Below are 13,722 nucleotides of genomic sequence, written 5' to 3' on the forward strand. Positions count from 1 at the left end.
TTTACATTGAAATAAATATTTAGGAATTCAATTTGTCATCCATACAGTTTAAGGCCTCCTTCATACCTCCTGGTGATTCCTGCACAGGAAAAACCATATTGTGATATCAGTGAGGAGCGATGATGTCATAGAGGTTACCGCAGGTCACTGAAGCGGCGTTCCCTTGCTCAGTTCACAGGGAGCCAGGAAGATGAATTGTGGTGACCTCAATGAGATCACTGCTAGCACCGTGAGAATTTTCTTTGAATGTTGTTTTTTATTTTTAAAAATTAATACGTAAAACAGGGAGTTGAGTTTTGTGTCAAATAAAGGATTTTATTCTTGCTGTGTGTTTTTTTCAAAACTTAATATGGGGTTTGTAATGTGGGCGTCTTATAGACGCCTCTCCATTACTACCCCCTAGGCTTGATGTCAGATGACAATACAAAGCTGACACCAACATCAACCCTATTACCCCACTTGCCACTGCAACAGGGCAAATGGGAAGAGTGAGGCTAAGCACCAGATTTGGCACATCTTATTGATGTGACATTTCTGGGGAGGCTGAGGGCTGAAGTTGGTAGCCTGGGACGGGGGAAAGTGGCCTGCTACAGGTGTAAAAATTTGGTTGATCAAAAATTGACTGGTCTCTTGGTATTTGTTCTCCAGCTGCCACTATTTCTCCCATTGTTGTGTCTCTGCCTTGCACCAGCAGTCCAGCACATGCTCAGGGACAGCACCAGGGCTCTTGCTAATGAACATACTGGGGTTGTCCACTTAAAGAGCAACACATGGACAAGCAATTTTGGCCAGCAATGCTACATTTCCCTGATGAATCACTTGGTGAACATTGTGGAGGCTGGGGCTGAGTCCACCCTGGCACGGCACATGTGCTACCAACACTGAGGATTGCTGGCCAAAATTCTATCAGGGTTTCCTCCACAGGTTACTACACCCCCTCCTGCTCCTCCTCATCCTTCATCTTTCATGTCCTATCTCAAAGCATGCCATCCACTTTAGTAAGAAGATGGAAGCGCTACAATACTGCCTCAGCAAAGCGACAACAGGCTCAGGCAACAGGCTGAAGCTAATTTGTCTAGGAGACAAACCGCACACCAGGGCAGAGTTGTTGAAAGGAATAACAGACCAGACAGATCTGTGGCTATAGCCACTGAACCTCCAAACAGGCATGGTCGTGTGTGTTAATGACTGTAACCTGGTGGCGGCTGTGATTCGTGGCAAGCTCACAAACATACTATGCTCATCTTGGCAGTTCAGTAGTTTCTGAAAACCTAACTGGATTTGCCAAAGCTTCTGCTCAGCGCCCATCTCCGCAAGTCAGCTACAGCTTCCACCACTATGGCAGTGCTGCTGCAGAGCATGTAAGTGCTAGCTCAGTTTAATGACAGAAAAATCCACAATTGTCACACTCCTCAAGATCAAGCTGCTCCAGTTGGCTCATGTTTGAAGGTTGCCTTTTCCAGACAGCATATTTCAGCTCTTTCCAAAGATGCTCAATAGGATTTAGGTCAGGGCTCATAGAAGGCCACTTCAGAATAGTTAAATGTTTTCCTCTTAGCTATTCTTGGGTGTTTTTAGCTGTGTGTTTTGGTTCATGATCCTGTTGCAAGACCCATGGCCTGCGATTGAGACCAAGCTTTCTGACACTGGGCAGCACATTTCCCTCTAGATTACCTTGATAGTCTTGAGATTTCATTGTACCCTGCATAGATTCTAGACACCCTGCGCCAGATGCAGCAAAGCAGACCCAGAACATAGCAGAGCCTCCTCCATGCTTCACAGTATGGACAGGACATTGTTCTTTTCTTGATATGCTTCATTTTTCCATCTGTAAACACAGAGCTGATGTGCCTTTGCAAAAAGTTCCATTTTTGTCTCATCTGTCCATAGGATATTCTCCCAGAAGCTTTGTGGCTTGTCAACATGTAGTTTGGCAAATTCCAGTCTAGCTTTTTTATGATTTTTGTCAACAATGTTGTCCTTCTTAGTCATCTCCCATGAAGTCCACTTTGGCTCATACAACAACAGATGGTGCGATCTGACACTGATGTTCCTTGAGCTTGAAATTCACCTTTAATCTGTTTAGAAGTTTTCTGGGCTCTTTTGTTATCATTCGTATTATCCGTCTCTTTGATTTGTCTTCAATTTTCCTCCTGCTGCCACAACCAGGGAGGTTGGCTACAGTCCCATGGATCTTAAATTTCTGAATAATATGTGCAACTGTAGTCACAGGAACATCAAGCTGCTTGGAGATGGTCTTATAACTTTTACCTTTAACATGTTTTTCTATAATTTTCTTTCTAATCTCATGAGACAACTCTTTCCTTCACTTCCTCTGGTCCATGTTGAGTGTGATACATACCATGTCGTCAAACAGCATAGTGAGTACCTGTAGCCTATATACAGGCCCACTCACTGGTTCCAAGATTGTAGACACCTGTGATGCTAATTAGAGGCCACCCCATGATTTAACCTGCCCTTTTTGTCACATTATTTTCAGGGGTACAATCATTTCTGTCCAGGCCTATTTCATGAGTTTTATTTTTATTTTTTAAATTCTTTGGAAGCATGGTTGAAAAGCAATGTCTGGCTTTCATTTGTTCATTATAGATTTTTTACTTATTATTACTTTTGTCAGATTCAAGTTATTTCTGTGACCATTGTGGGTTTTTATGTCATTAAACGAGGGTTACCAACAATTTTGACCACGTGTGCATCTATGTAATATATATACATATATATGTGTGTGTCATTGAAATCTATATATCTATTTTTCATATGTGTATATATCTATTCTATATATTTTATTGTAACCTGTCAGTCTTTGATTTAACTGTACGCAGCACATGAGTTGCCTGCTTTTATTCTATCTATTTATCTATCTAATATATATATATATATATACAGTATATATATATATATATATAAGAATATTTCCTTTGAAAATTATGTTTAAGCGACATAGATAATTTGCTCTATGTAAAAGCACATGTTAAAATCCCACTGCAGTTGGAAAGCAATTCAGATTGTACGCACATAAAAATGCATGGCACTTACATTACACTCGGCCGACTCACCTGCATCAAAATTGGACCGATTTTAAAATCGCCAGTGTGACTCCAGCCTAAGTGAAAATACAGCTTTATTCTTTGTGTCAGTATGATTACAGCTATACAAAATTTATATAGATTTTTTAGGGTTCCTTAATTTTGTACACTAAAATTGCTTTGAAAAAATATTCATGTTGCTTTGCCATATTTTGAAAGCTAAACCTTTTTACGTTTTCCGTAAACATTCATATGAGGGTTTGTTTTTTCAGGGTGAGTTGTAGTTTTCATTTATATAATTTTGAGGTACATAATATTTTATGATCACTTTCTAGTCCAATTTTTGGGAGCTAGAATGAACAAGAAATCACAATTCATTAATTGTGCTTAGTTTTATTCTTTTTTACTGGTCACTGTGCAATAAATGTGGTCAGACAGTTTTACTATTTGGATTATTACAATTGCAGATAAGCTAGATTTATATTATATGTGTTTTTTCTTATGTTGTGCTCATTTTGCAAAAAAAATCATTTCGGTTTGCATTGCCATGCCCGGAGAAATTTTATTTTGCCGGACAAGATGACGTTTTCAGTGACATGAGATTTTTTTTTCCTAAGGATTTTGTCACGTTTGGTTTAACTTTTTGTACTGGGGTAATAAGAAAATATAGTTTTTTAATGTGTTTTTTTTTCTCTTGATCTTTACTGTAGGGTTTAAATAATGTTACAATTACATGAATTGGGTTTTTCAGGAATACTAAATATGTGTACTTTTTTCTTCACTTTTCATTTATACACCAGCAGCGTACCTGTATGTCAAAATGCATGAAATTCTTCCCGATGAGGACGCCCATGCACTTTAAATGCTAGGAAGAGGTTGATAATGCAGTTTATATTGTGAAATCTGAGAACAGATCTGCTTTAATGTTGGATAAAATATGGGACCTTAATTTGTTGTACCAATTCATTACCCTATTCATTACCGCACAATAATCTGTTTATTATTCTAAAGTTTTAATAAAATATTTTCTGCTATCTCCAAATAATTTTTAAGATGCACATTTTGACTAAAGATGATGCCTGCCTAAACTTAGTAATTAGCCATAAAAATATCCATAGTGATTTCATGGCTGATAAAGGTTTAATAGATATGTCCCGAGTGTATAGTAAACAATGTGCTGCACATTCCAAGTGATTATGTGGGCTCTGGTATGTCTCAGTTGATGTCATATGTCACTATATAAGTTTCCCTGGAATTATTAACAGGCTGGTAAAGTGCATAGCTATTAAAATACATTGGAAGATAAACAGTTATTATCTGAAAGGAAGTTGCAGTAGGCTCCTGTACTTATTACAAGTATCATCCTCCACCGTACCACTTCTTTGTAGTCTTATTAGTAGGCATGTGAAGTATGTCCATATTTAGGCCTCTAAGTAACAGTGCAAGATTAGTGATTCTACAATTAGCACTAACTTTACTATTGGCAATGCTTTGAAATTAAATTTTAAACCAATCTTTAAAGTAACTGAATATTTGCATTTACTTGGTCCATTCCAATAGGATGAACCCCAAAACACATTGGTGAACATACACCATGAGGAACTTTTGTTAGGCAGTTTTTTAAGGTAGCTCGAATTTAATCATGTCACCGAATATAGCTAAGATAACCAACCCAGTAAAGGCTATGACTGTTTGGACATTTAGTTTCTTTGCTTGTTTGTTTTTTTTTTTTTCATCATATTCTAAGAGTCATAAAATACTTTTATCGAAGTAGCCATTTGATGGCTTATTTTTTGCCGGATGAGGTGTACTTTGCAATGGCACAATCTTGGGGTAGATATAACTATCGTCCAATTTTTATTAGCTCTTTCTATAGGGAGATGGAAAAAAAATCCCCTTTTTACATTCAAAATCTCGCAGTATCCATTGCCCTGTATCAATAACATGCTGACTTTATTTTGCTTGGTTTTGTAATCACATTAAAAGGGGTATCCCCTTCTCCAAGATCCTATCCCAATATCTTGTAGGTGTAATAATAATGATATTAGCAAAAAACTCAAATTAAAAATGTGGTATCGTTTTTAAAATTTGCCATGCCACTTACCCCATGGTTACTACTAGGGATGAGCAAACCTGTGGATGTTCGGGTTCATCAGAGATCAAAGTTCTGTTCAGCATCCAAACACGACCATGAACTTGACCCCTAACTCGGACCAAAGAGAAGTCAATGGCAGCTCAAACTTTGGTTCTTTAAAATGGCTCTAAAACGGTCATAGTTAGGGCTGAGGGGCTGCAAAAGGAAGCTAAATGGGGGTAAGAGCAGGACAAGTGCCCTGCAAACAATTTTTGATAGGGAAATTACATAAAATAACAGAATCCCCCAGAAAAAGGCACATTTTTTAAAAAACTTCAAACGTTCGTTAAGTGGATTGGATTCAAAATGTTTTTGAAGATGTGGCCCTGTACTAGTGAAACTGCGAATGATCATTAAATCAGTCAATTTGGATTACATTTTTTTTAATTTTTGGCTACAGATCACCATAAAAATAAGAACCAGTAAGGGAATGAATGGAAAGCTTCACAGAGGTGTCAAATAGGCCCCACACTCTCGCCCCTGTCCTGAGGGACCCTGTGTATTGCCTTGGGTGTGTTGTTTGACAAGGTAATGTAGTCGTGGTGTCTTCTTGTTTTGTTCACCTCATCCTCGGCATGCAAGGTGTATTTTCTCTCCACCAGCAGCTTCTGGACCTGCCTGCACAACATGTTGCTCTCCCTTCCGACCATCCCATCATGCTGATCAGGCTCCATTACATGCTGGTGTCCTTGAAGTTTAGTGTATCAGGTCTTTAACCCCTTAATGTCCAATGACGGACACAGTCCGTCATCAGACATCTCCCCTGCTTTGATGAGGGCTCCGGCGGTGAGCCCGCATCAAAGCCGGGACATGTCAGCTGTTATGAACAGCTGACATGTGCCCGCAATAGGCGCGAGAGGAATCGCCATCCGCCCGCGCCTATTAACTAGTTAAATGCCGCTGTCAAAGCTGACAGCGTGCATTTAAATAGCATTTCCGGCCGCTGGGCCGGAAATGACGTCACCGCCGACCCCTGTCACGTGATCGGGGGTCGGCGTCATGTTGCCTGGACAACCAGAGGTCTCTATGAGACCTCTATGGTGGTTCCAGGCATATGGCTTTCAGCGCCACCCGGTGGTCGGCGCTGAAAGCACAGCAGTAAATCTGCCACATATGGGCGATCTGCTCATCGCCCATATGTAGCAGAGCCGATCGGGTTGCGCAAGCTTCTAGCCTCCTATGGAGGCTATTGAAGCATGCCAAAAGTAAAAAAAAAAATGTTTAAAAATAAAAAAAATTAAAAAAACTTAAATGTTCAAATCACCCCCCTTTCGCCCCAATCAAAATAAAACAGTAAAAAAAAAATCTCACATACACATGTTAGGTATCACCGCGTTCAGAATCGCCTGATCTATCAATAAAAAAAGCATTAACCCGATCGCTAAATGGCGTAGCGAGAAAAAAATTAAAAACGCCAGAATTACGTTTTTTTGGTCACCAAGACATTGCATTAAAATGCAATAACGGGCGATCAAAAGAACGTATCTGCACAAAATTGGTATCATTAAAAATGTCAGTCCGGCACGGAAAAAATAAGCCCTCACCCGACCCCAGATCATGAAAAATGGAGACGCTACGGGTCTCGGAAAATTGCACAAATTTTTTTTTTTTTTTTTTTAGCAAACTTTGGAATTTTTTTCACCACTTAGATAAAAGAGGACATAGACATGTTTGGTGTCTATGAACTCGTAATGACCTGGAGAATCATAATGGCAGGTAAGATTTAGCATCTAGTGAACCTAGCAAAAAAGCCAAGCAAAAAACAAGTGTGGGATTGCACTTTTTTGGCAATTTCACCGCACTTGGAATTTTTTTCCCGTTTTCGAGTACACGATATGGTAAAACCAATGATGTCATTTAAAAGTACAACTCGTCCCGCAAAAAATAAGCCCTCACATGGCCATATAAACGGAAAAATAAAAAAGTTATTGCTCTGGAAAGAAGGGGAGGGAAAAATGAAAATGTAAAACCAAAAATACCCCTGGTCATTAAGGGGTTTTTAATCTGGATAGGGAGACAAGCAAATTATTCATTCTTCAAATTCTTCAAATTATATTATGAATTTAAAAAGTTTGAAGTAAATAAATGGATTAAAAAATGTTTTGAAGATGATGCCCTCTACACATGGATGGCACAGTTTTCAAATTTCTGGCTACAGATCACCATAAAACTATGAACCAGAAAAGGAATGCATAGAAAGCCTGGCAGAGGTGCCACATAGACCCCCATGCCCTTGTTTCCAGAGAGACCCTGTGTATTGCCTTGGGTACATTGGTTGACAGGGTGGCCATGGTGACCTCTGGAGGCCATTAACCTCACCCTCACCGTGAAAGGGGTATTTTCTCCCTGTTTCCCGCTTCTGGACCTGCCCACATAGCGAGCAAAGTGTTTTCAGAAAACTGCACACACACAAAACCTAATACTGTCCCTCACTATATCTGCGTCCTGTCCCTGTGCTAAGAGGAGCAGAAATAAAAATAATAATGTTTACCCAGGAGGAACAGGTCTAAGTGGAAGAGGTGGACATGGTGGTGTAGGTGGAAGAGGCAATGGAGCAATGGAGGAGTAATCTAACACTGTTTTGGTTTTTTTTGTACGAGGTGTTTTTTTCTTTATATTCTAGTGTTTTTCTATTTTTTGTTTGCCTTTTTTTTAATGGAACTGACTTGAAAGAACCTAGAATTAAAACAAACTATAACCAGGAGGCGTAGGTCCAAAGGAGAGAAGCAGTGGATGTGGCAGTGTAGGTGGAAAAGGCATGGAAGGAGTAATCCAACACTGTTTATGTTGCTTTTTTTGGGGGGTTCTCTTGCTTTTTTTAGAGAACTGACTTAAGATTCAACCCTAATAAGCTAACAAGCTACAACCTGACGGTGGAGGTTAAGCAGGAGAAGGAGATGGACCTGGCGGTGTAGGTGGAAAAGGCGGAGGAGAAGGTAGTCAACACAGTTTTTTGTTTTTTTTTATTTGGGGAGGAGGCACTGAAATGAAACAAATGGCAAATAGAGTTGAATACTGGCTGGGTGCAGATGTTATGGTCCAGTGGGATTCACAACTGGTACATTTAAATGAATGTTACAGTGTAAAATTGTATTAATTCATTATGGAGGTGGCAATACTAATTATGCACACTTTGCTTTCTTTTTAATAATAAAAATATTTTTAATGGGGAAAATAAGTTCTTTGTGGTTTTTTGTCTTTCTTTTGTTAGTACTATTTAAGCATATATATATGATTTGGATTTTTTTTTCGTTACGGTACATCAAAATTGCAGAATCAAAATAGTCATGTGATAGTCACAGACAAGCTGTACAAATTATTTTATTTGCGTGACTTGTTTGACATTTTCTGTTTACCTCACCATCTAAAACCTCCATATTCATTTCTATGGTAACAAAGTAATAAATTATAAAAATGCATGTATCTAACTTCAACTACCGTATATACTCGTGTATAAGCCAAGATTTTCAGCACACTTTTTTGTGCTTAAACCGCCCCTCTCGGCTTACACACAAGTCATACATCAATACTCACTCTCCCTAGCTGGATCTCGATCTTCCCTGCATCTCTCTGTTATCCTGGGGCTGGCAGCTCTTCCTGTTCCTTTCCAGAGCGGTCACGTGACCCCGCTCATTAAGGTCATGAATATGGATGCATATCCACTCCCATTCATTCATTCAGCCAGGAGGGTGAGTAGGAGGGGAGGGGGTTATGTGTACTGTTTGGAACTGCTTATAGGGCACTCTTGCACTGTTTATGTGCTCTCTGGCATTGTTTATGGGGGAATTCTGGCACTGCTTTTGGGGGAATGCTGGCACTGCTTATGGGGGAATTACGGCACTGCTTATGGGGGAATTGTGGCAATGCTTATGTATAATGTTTGGCACTGCTTATGGGGCACTCTGGCACTGTTTGTGTGCTCTCTGGCATTGTTTATGGGGAATTCTGGCACTGCTTTTGGGGGAATTCTAGCACTGCTTATGGGGGGATTGCGGCACTGCTTATGGGGGAATTGTGGCACTGCTTATGTGTACTGTTTGGCACTGCTTATGGGGCACTCTGGTACTGTTTGTGTGCTCTCTGGCATTGTTTATGGGGGAATTCTGCCACTGCTTATGGGGCACTCTGGTACAGTTTATGTGTACTGTCTGACACTGTCTATACGGACAATATGACACTGGGGACAATATGGCACTGTTTATGGGGGCACTCTGATACTGTTATGTACTCTTTGGCATTGCTTGTGTGTGCTCCCTGACTGCTTATGGGGCGCTCTGGCATTGTTATATGTACTCCTTGACTGTTTATGGAGGTGCTATGATATTATGTGTACTCCCTGACTGCTTATGGGGGCACTCTGGTACTGTTATGTGTACTCCCTGACTGTTTATGGGGGCGCTCTGACACTTGGAGCTTTCTCAGTGTCATCGGTGATTATACCATTATTACATGATATTATGTGATGACTGTGATACCAGGACAAGGATGAGGGGACAATGCATACCTGGCTTATATTCGAGTCAATAAGCTTACCCAGCTTTCTTTGGCAAAATTAGGTGCCTCGGCTTATACTCGGGTCGGCTTATACACGAGTATATACTGTATTTAAATGCACTGCTAAGAAACAGTGGCCTACACTAGCAAAAACATCTTACTGCAAAAAAACCCCTGTTTGGGAGAGAAGAACAGACAATTCGCGGCGCCCTAAGTGCGCAAACACAATATTGTAGTCTTTAAAGGGTGCACAATTTTATGCACTCACCTGATAGAAGACTAAAATAGCTTTGGATTATGTATCCTCAAAAATCCTTCCTTTTGGGATACTTCTCAGAAGACAGGGCTTGCAGCTTGCCTCGGGTGAATCCAAGTGATAGAGCCAGGTTCAGGCTCACACAGGATGAGTAAATCAAGAAAGGCACATCCAGCCCATAAACGGCAGGGCTTCCCAGGACTCACATACAAAGATGATATTCCATATTTTTTTATTTCATAGTTTAAAAAAGAGATACAACGAGTTTTGGATACAGTGTATATCCTTCATCAGGTATCATAAAAACACAGTACAAATCCTAATAGTAGGATTTGTACTGTGTTTTTATGATACCTGATGAAGGATATACACTGTATCCGAAACGCGTTGTATCTCTTTTTTAACCTATGAAATAAAAAAATATGGAATATCATCTTTGGATGTGAGTCCTGGGAAGCGCTGCCGTTTATGGGCTGGATGTGCCTTTCTTGAAAAACATCTTACTGATAGCTTTATCTAAAAAAATCCTAAAATATTACTGGCCTCTATAAGACTTTATCTAATGCATATATGAAATATTCTAATGGGAATTTAAAAATCATATATATGTATATATATATACTGTATATATATATATACATATATATATATGATTTGGACTTTTTTTGTTAGGGTACATCAAAATTGCAGAACCAAAATAGTCATGTGATAGTTAGTCACAGACAAGTTGTACAAATTATTTTATTTGCGTGGCTTGTTTGACAATTTCTGTTTACCTCACCATCTAAAACCTCCATATTCATTTCTATGGTAACAAATTAATAAATGATAAAAATGCATGTAACTAACTTCAACTATTTAAATGCACTGCTAAGAAACAGCGGCCTACACTAGCAAAAACATTGAACGGATAGTTTTCAGAACCCTTTAAATTTTTCACTCTTTCATTGCAGCCATTTGGTAAATTCAAAAAAAGTTCATTTTTTAACATTAATGTACACTCTGCACCCCATCTTGACTGAAAAAAACAGAAATGTAGAAATTTTTGCAAATTTAATACAAAAGAAAAAATGAAATATCACATGGTCATCAGTATTCAGACCCTGTTAGGGTTGGCGGAACACACCAAATAATATAAAGATGGTAATAAGGTGCATTCGCAGCCTGGGGTCCACCATGCAGAGATGTTAACTACTGCATGGTAATGGCGGACACAAAGTGGCGGTATCGAACTGGACACACATGGGTTAAACGCCACCTGGTGTGTAGTTGTGACGAGCTATGTTGCTTCACAGAGTCGCGTAACCACAGAGCACAAATACCGTACCCTGTTAACAGTCACAGGACATGGCTGAATCAGCGCTAGTGTTCAGTCTCAAGACTCAGCTCCAAGGAGGCAGGGTAAGAGCCTCGCTAGACCCACTAAGCGCACGGCATCACACCTACAATGCATGGACGAATCCTGAGTAATAAATATGGCGCACTGCTCGGCGCTGTCTCTTACTCCTATCTCCCTAACACGTACACATCAAGAGGGTAGGGGATAATTAGGAGCTTGCACCAGAGACATTACACATGCACAAACTTCACGTTTGGACTATACTAGCACACGGCCGTGCGGTTGTGTGATCCTTTATAACCGCAGCCTTACGGGACCTTGCTGATGGCCCAATATGAGCTGCTTGAGGACCTGAGCATGTGACCTCCGACCACCAATGAGCGGTTGTCTCACGGGCATGCTCAGATGGAGAAAAGCAGGACTTAGTCCCAGGAGCGTCCGCTCGCCGCTGACTAGTGTTGGTTGCTATAGCTGAACCTGGGGCAGCAGCAGCAACCAAACACATAGCATTAGCCCGAGCAAGATGCTGGGACCAATGTCTCTGCTGAGCAGGATCCACTGTGGCTGAAGAAGAATGGCAGACCACAGAGGAGGTGGCTCGAGATTCCCCCTGTGCAGTGGTGGGATCTCGATGCCTAACAGACCCTTTGCTCAGTATTGAGTAGAAGCACCCATTTGAGCTAGCACAGCCATGAGTCTTCTTAGGAAGACAACAAAGTGAAAAATTTAAAGGGGTCTGAATGCTTTCCATACCCACTGTATATATATATATATATATGTACAGTGGCACGGTGGCTCAGTGGTTAGCACAACAAGGCGTTTGTATGGTTCGCCTGGGTTTCCTCAGGGTACTCCGGTTTACTCCCACATTCCAAAAGACAAACTGATAGGGAATTTAGATTGTGAGCCCCATTGGGGACAGTGCCAATAATGTCTGAAAAGCGCTGTGGAATTAATGGCGCTATATAAATGAGTAAAATAAACATATATATACATACTTTTTTTTAATTCCCGGTAGGATATTTCATATATGCATTAGATAAAGTCTTATAAAGGCCAGTTATATTTTAGGATTTTTTTTAGCTAAAGCAGTGCTTTTAAATAGTTGAAGTTAAATGCATGCATTTTTATAAATTATTAATTTATTACCATATACAGTGGGGAAAAAAAGTATTTAGTCAGTCAGCAATAGTGCAAGTTCCACCACTTAAAAAGATGAGAGGCGTCTGTAATTTACATCATAGGTAGACCTCAACTATGGGAGACAAACTGAGAAAAAAAAATCCAGAAAATCACATTGTCTGTTTTTTTTTCATTTTATTTGCATATTATGGTGGAAAATAAGTATTTGGTCACAAACAAAATTTCATCTCAATACTTTGTGATATATCCTTTGTTGGCAATGACAGAGGTCAAACGTTTTCTATAAGTCTTCACAAGGTTGCCACACACTGTTGTTGGTATGTTGGCCCATTCCTCCATGCAGATCTCCTCTAGAGCAGTGATGTTTTTGGCTTTTCGCTTGGCAACACGGACTTGCAACTCCCTCCAAAGGTTTTCTATAGGGTTGAGATCTGGAGACTGGCTAGGCCACTCCAGGACCTTGAAATGCTTCTTACGAAGCCACTCCTTCGTTGCCCTGGCGGTGTGCTTTGGATCATTGTCATGTTGAAAGACCCAGCCACGTTTCATCTTCAATGCCCTTGCTGATGGAAGGAGGTTTGCACTCAAACTCTCACGATACATGGCCCCATTCATTCTTTCATGTACCCGGATCAGTCGTCCTGGCCCCTTTGCAGAGAAACAGCCCCAAAGCATGATGTTTCCACCACCATGCTTTACAGTAGGTATGGTGTTTGATGGATGCAACTCAGTATTCTTTTTCCTCCAAACACGACAAGTTGTGTTTCTACCAAACAGTTCCAGTTTGGTTTCATCAGACCATAGGACATTCTCCCAAAACTCCTCTGGATCATCCAAATGCTCTCTAGCAAACTTCAGACGGGCCCGGACATGTACAGGCTTAAGCAGTGGGACACGTCTGGCACTGCAGGATCTGAGTCCATGGTGGCGTAGTGTGTTACTTATGGTAGGCCTTGTTACATTGGTCCCAGCTCTCTGCGGTTCATTCACTAGGTCCCCCCGCGTGGTTCTGGGATTTTTGCTCACCGTTCTTGTGATCATTCTGACCCCACGGGGTGGGATTTTGCGTGGAGCACCAGATCGAGGGAGATTATCAGTGGTCTTGTATGTCTTCCATTTTCTAATTATTGCTCCCACAGTTGATTTCTTCACTCCAAGCTGGTTGGCTATTGCAGATTCAGTCTTCCCAGCCTGGTGCAGGGCTACAATTTTGTTTCTGGTGTCCTTTGACAGCTCTTTGGTCTTCACCATAGTGGAGTTTGGAGTCAGACTGTTTGAGGGTGTGCACAGGTGTCTTTTTATACTGATA

The sequence above is a fragment of the Dendrobates tinctorius genome, unplaced genomic scaffold (assembly GCF_039654945.1).
Source record: "Dendrobates tinctorius isolate UK_male_01 unplaced genomic scaffold, ASM3965494v1 ptg000162l, whole genome shotgun sequence".
Taxonomy (NCBI): Eukaryota; Metazoa; Chordata; class Amphibia; order Anura; family Dendrobatidae; genus Dendrobates; species Dendrobates tinctorius.